The sequence below is a fragment of the Zalophus californianus genome, chromosome 4 (genome assembly GCF_009762305.2).
Source record: "Zalophus californianus isolate mZalCal1 chromosome 4, mZalCal1.pri.v2, whole genome shotgun sequence".
NCBI classification, from domain to species: domain Eukaryota; kingdom Metazoa; phylum Chordata; class Mammalia; order Carnivora; family Otariidae; genus Zalophus; species Zalophus californianus.
In genome coordinates, this window is record NC_045598.1 from 94,620,599 (window position 1) to 94,626,979 (window position 6,381).

Here is a 6,381-nt window from a genome sequence, read left to right on the forward strand (position 1 = left end):
AGACCTCAGGACTCAGAGCTTGAGGACAAAGAGGAAAAAGGGGCAGCGAGTATCTATCTATTTCTTGTTGTTCCTGCCCCTCTCCGGAGGAGTGATTGCTGGAAATGAGGGGGTGGCAGAAGTCCATCTCCCAAGCTTGTCTGTGCATACCCCAAACACCTCATTCCTCTGAAGAGCTGCTCCCTTCCGAAGTCCAAATGAGAAGGTTGCAGCCGCAAGGCGTCTCTGCCTTTCCCGTCCACTCCAGGCTGCCAGCCTTCTGCAACTCCACACCCCCACCTGCTGGACGCTGCCTTGCACAGAGCCTGACCGTCCACAGCCTGCCTTGGACAGCTACTCTCCGGGAGTCCCCCATGCACCCTTCTGGGGCTGCTTTGGAGGCCACGAACCGGCTGGAACGGGTTGTGGGGAGAGGGGGAGCACTGCTATTTCATTCCCTGTCTTACTGTAAATCTTAATCCTTGAGAGTGGACGAATGCTTTGCTCTCTCTGAACTTGTTTCTCCCAAGTTGTTGCCAGAGAAAGATTCATCCCAGACTTTCCCTGCCCTCCGAGGGTGAAATGGGATAGAATAATAAGACACCCACTCTGCCAGATGGAAAGAATTGGGGCTTTGGAGAGGAAACTGCTATAAATTTCAGAACAAGGGGGATAAAAGCAGCAGCGTTCCCAATAAACAAACGGAGAAACTCAGTCCCCGAGAACCAAAGTAAGCAACTGCAAAAAAAGAGACTTTGTTTATTCACTGACTTATTCAATTACTCAGATACATTAATTGAGCACCTGCGGTGTGCCTTCCATGGACCGTGATACGTGGTTGAAAAACTCAGTTGCTGTATTTTGAGTCCCCTTCCTGGACCACTCATCACCTTTGTCCCGGCCGCTGTTTTCCTTGTGAATACTTCCCGCTGTGCTCTTGATAACCCTCATTCCACTATAAACAAATTCTACGTTCACAACACCCTCCAAGAACTTTCACTTATGTTCTCCTCCTCACCGTAACTAAAACCTGGCCTTACCCCAAGGACGTTGGCCCCCTTGCAGCCTTCTTGTATGGAGGCAGCTCTTCCTCCCACGAGTTCCATTTTCCAACCAAGAAGGGTGCACTTGGAGTCAGCGGTCTCCCAGCATCCCCTGCCAGTTCCATGCTATTGCTCTTCTACTCTCATTTAAAGCCCGGCTCCAGCTGCATGGCTCATTGCCCTCACCTTTTGTTGCTGTCATTGACCCCGGCCCCCACCAGCTGAGGACTCTCCCCACTCACCGCTGCATTAACTCCCACCACTATCCTGAGACAAATTGCTGAGGCCAACCCATCTGGCACCCTCGCCTCCCCCAACTTTGTCCTGATCACTTCAAATAACCTACTCTCCTTGTCAAGGCCACAACTGGACCCTTACTGGCGTGGCTCTGCCTTCCCAAAATTAAACTTCAACATCCCACTTCGACCATGACCTTGCCAGCTCTCTTCTAGTTCCCCTACTTCTCCACTCCTTGACCTCACTGAGTACCAGCACGTCCACCCTTTCATGGCCTCACGGTGTATCTTCCCTGCCCCTCAACCCCGGGGCTCAATCCTTTGAAACCCAAGCGAGACCTCTGGTCAATATCTTAGATGATTTCTCATCAGCCTCCTCAATACCCTTGCTCCCTTTTCCTTCTGCTCGTAAGTCCTGGAGAACCCTGACCCTGAGTCAGTTCTACAACCTGTCCGCCCTGCTTTGAAGGCTGGATTTCTGAGTCCTGGTAGAGAAAATTGTACACGCTGGCACAAATCAGTCTTTTGCAAGGTTCATTAAGGGCTATTGCAAATCTGCCTCATTCTCCCCAACCCCTCAGCAGATAGCCTTCCTCCTACTTCACTGAGAAAATCAAAGCCAGGAACTCCCTCCGCTTCTCAACCCCCCTTCTCTCATAAATATAGTCACAGATTACCCACCTTGAATCCTTCCTATGGTCTCCAGCTTCAAAAGATGTTGCATTCCCTGTTCAGAATCAGCCTTTTCCCCTGGGTCTGAATTCTTGTCTTCCATGTCCTCTCCATCTCTGACATTTCTAATCCTTTCTTTTATTGTTCTATCGCTTCTCGGCCTTTTGGCTAAGATCAAGTGTAGTATCTTTTATTGGTGTATCAGTCAGGGTCCACAGAAACCACACCCTAATGTGAACAGGGAAATTTTAATATAATTATTAACTGTGCCAGGGGATTACCTTCCAAAGAGAAAGAGAGAACTCTATAAAAGACACATTGCCCAATATGGGGAGCAACTTCTACCTCTGGGGCTGAGACAGAGTATCCAGAGAAGAAATAAATGTGGAAAAGGCCCCAATCCCCAGGGCCTTAACCTATGTTGCAAAGGGATGACAGATAGGCTGGCGGAGATTGTGTGCCAACAGAATTCAGCAAGAAGCCACCCACCCTCTGGGGTACTTGAAGAAGCCATCTGCATGGAGGGTCTGTGCAGCAGAACTTGCTGAGACCACCACACACAGCCCAGAAAGCTACCTGGGGTGCCAAAGGACATCCTTGGTGAGGTGCTTCTGGGAAAACACCTGTAAGGATGCCACACTCTGGTACGCTGAGAGAAGCTATCCGTAGGGAGGGGCCCCCAGGTATAGCAGGTTGCCACGCTTGCAGCTGGCCACCATATGTTGCTGATGTTCAGCCACAGGAGGCTGCCAAGAGAAGCACATGGAAGCCAAGAAGAAAAGCTCCTTTCTCCCAGTGTCCCTTCAGCACCCTTCATTAACAAAGCTTAACATTGTGCCAGCTGGTGAAAGAGGAATGTTTACAGGGTCCAGCTCTACGACCACAGAGCAGGCAATACAGGGTATATTTGGAGTGGAGAGGCAATACATTGATTAACTGACATATTGGTATCTTCCACTTTCCTTTCTTTACCAGCCTCTTTCACTCCTCTGCCTATAAACATGTGCAAGTATTATCAATTAAACACACACACACACACACACACACACACACACACACACAATCTCCAGGTTCTATACTCCCCACCGGTTGTGACAATGTCTTTGTCATTTCCTTTTAAGCCAAGCTTCTAGAAAATGTAGTCCTCACTGATTGTTTTCTTTCTTCTATTTTCTTGTCACCTCCATTTCTCTTTTAACCTGGCTCTCACTACCACTATTCACAAAAATTTCTATAACTAAACTCATCAATGAAATTCAAAGACTAATTTGTATCCTTATCTTTTTTTATTTGACATTTGAGCACTTTACAGTGATAACTACTATCTCTTTCCTTGGATTCTGTGACATTCCTTTGGCAGATGTATTATTTGCTCAAAATTTTCTTCTCTTCCACCCTTGCCATGGGTCACTGTGGGCAGAGTATTCTTCCCTTCCCCAGTTTACTTTGGACTTGGCTATGCAACTTGCATTGGTCAACGACACGGGAATTGAACTGACAATGTGGTCAGTTCCAAAAAGAGACTTTTTCACTGCCCTCTTGCACTCTAGTCCTCAGCCATGTGAAAAGGGTGCCCACCATCACCGCTCTCTACCAGCCTGAGCCCCAGAATAAAAAACACAAAAAGCAGACCTGAATAGAATCCACAGCCTGGATCTGAGCTGTCAGAGCCTGGTCGTAAAGCCATAAACATGCAATAAATGTGTTATTGCAAGTCATTAAGATTGTAGGATTTGGCAATGCGGGAAAAGTTAATTAATCTGTACATAGATTAAAAAAGAGAGAGAGAGAGAAACACAAACTGACAATATCAGGAATAATAGAAGAAACCACTGCAAATTCTATTAATATTAAAGGATATGATTTAAATATCTTATAATTTTTTTGTCAGTTACACTTCAATAAAGCTGGGGGGGGGGAGATATGAAGTGTACAAATTCCTTGAAAGACAAATTACCAAAGCTGTCACAAGAGAAATAGAAAATAGGAATAGCCCTTTTCTATTAAATAAATTGAATTTTTAATTTAAAAACTTTCCACAAGGAAAACCCCAGGCCTAACAGCTTCACTGATGAATTCTACTTATCACTGAGGGGAGAAAGGATACCAATCAAACTCAAATTCTTATGGAAAGTAAAATAGGAATGAATTATTACCAACTCATTTTATGAAGCCAGTATTACCCCAATATCAAAACCTGACAAACACACTACAAGGAAATAAAATTGGGCCAATATCTCTCATGACTGTCTATGCAAAATCCCCAATAAAACATTAGTAAATAGAACACATAAATTTAAAGAAAGGATTTTTAAGGGGATAATACATCACAATCAAGTGGAGTTTATCTCAGGACTGCAAGATTGATTTAGTGATAATTGACCACTACAATTTACCACATTAAGAGAATAAAGGAGAAAAAATTATCATCTGAACTGATGCAGAAAAAGCATTTGATAAAATTCAATATCCATTCATTGTGAGACTCTCAGCAAATTAGGAATAGAAGAAAACTTTTTAGCCCAAAAGACACCTACAAAAAGCTTAGAGCTAGCATCATACTTAATGATGAAAGACTGAATTCTTTCCTCTCTCAAGATCAAGATCAAGGCAAGAAGGTTTGCTTTTTCCACCTCCATTTAACATTGTAATACAGGACCTAACACAACAGTAAGGTATGGAGGGTGGGTTAGGGGAAGAGAGAGAACACAAACAGTCTGCAAAGGAAGAAAGAAAACTTTCTGTATTTACAGATGACATGACTGTGTACATAGAAATTCCTAAAGAATCTACCTCCACCCAATGTGAAAACTAATAAATAAATTAAGCAAGCTTACAGTATACAAAGCCAAATACCAAAAATCAACTGTTTTTCATAAACTATGAATAAATTATTGAAAAAAATTTAAACTTTAATGCCATTTGAAATTGTATCAGGACTTCAATTCGAATCAGATGGAGTAACAGGGACAAAATTTACTCTCCCACCTGAAACAACTAAAACACCAGACAAAAGATATGAAATAACAGTTTTCAGACATTAGATATCAGGCAGCACAAGCAATGATCCCTAAGAGAGAGGAAACCAGCAAGATGAGCCCTATGATCACCCAGCCAGAGCCTCCTAAGCCCTTGGTTTAGGAGATCATGCTGGCAGTCCAAGGAGGTCAAGTCAGCTAGAGTTCACATGGAAGAGCATCAGAAATGAGAGTGCTGCACACAGAGAGAGAGCTCCAGAGATCTACAGAGGGTCTCCCTTGAGTCTTCAGCTTGAGTGCTGATCACACCTTCAAGTGAGGAAAATATCCAAAGCTGAAGGAAAAAAAAAAACACCTGAAGGGAGTAAAGGGGAACATCCTCAGTGTTTGCCCACCAGCCAAATTTGAAAACCTCATAATTTACAGGTTATCAGGTGAGTATTCAGAAGGGTATTCAGTAGTGGGCAATTGGCCTTAGACAATAGACGGTTCTGGCCATACCTAACAAAGCAAACCTCAAAAGGACCAGTTTCCAATTAACTATGTCCCAGAACAATACTCAAGTACATTTATAGGAATACAAAAATATCCAGCACCCAAGAAGGTAAAATACATAATGTCTGGAATCCTATCAAAAATCACAAGACAAAAAAAAAATCACAAGATATGCAAATAAGCAGAAAAATACAATCCATAATGAAAAAAACAATCAATCAATGAAAACTGTCCTGGAAATCACATACATGAGAGAATTGGTAGACGAAGATATTATAAGTTATTAAAACTCTTCCAGGGGCGCCTGGGTGGCTCAGTTGGTTAAGCATCCGACTCTTGATTTTGGCTCAGATCATGACCTCGGGGTCATGAAATCAAGCCCTGCATGGGGTTCTGCACTCAGCAGGGAGTCTGCTTGAGATTGTCTCCTTCTCCCTCTGCCCCCGCCCCCATGCTCTCTCCTTCTCTCTCTCTCTCTAAAATAAATGAATAAATCTTTAAAAAAAAACCAACTATATTCCACATAGTCAAGAAAGTAAAGGAAAGACTGAGCATCTGGAAAAAAAATGATCAGGGCATTAATGAAGCTGTGAGACACTTTAAATAACCTATTATATGTGCAAGTGGACCCTACAGGAAAAAAGAAAGAGGAGAATCTTTAAAATATATATATATACATTAAATATTTGACCACGCAATTCTACTCCTAGATATTTACCAAAAAAATGAAGAAATGTGGGTGCCTGGGTGGCTCAGTCGGTTAAGCATCTGCCTTCAGCTCAGGTCGTGATCCCAGGGTCCTGGCATTGAATCCCACATCGGGCTCCTTTCTCCATGGGGAGCCTGCTTCTCCCTCTGCCTCTCTCTCTCATTCTGTCTCTCATGAATAAATAAATAAAACCTTCAAAAAAAATGAAGAAATGATGACCAAAATCCTTCCAAATTTTATTAAAATTCTAAGTCCACAGAAGAAACCAC

General features: G+C 43.2%; 1 pseudogene; it reads left to right on the forward strand.

Moving 5' to 3' along the window:
- The first annotated feature begins 2,078 nt into the window (after window positions 1-2,078).
- Window positions 2,079-2,216, forward strand: LOC113917821 (annotated as a pseudogene).
- Window positions 2,217-6,381: the final 4,165 nt, after the last annotated feature.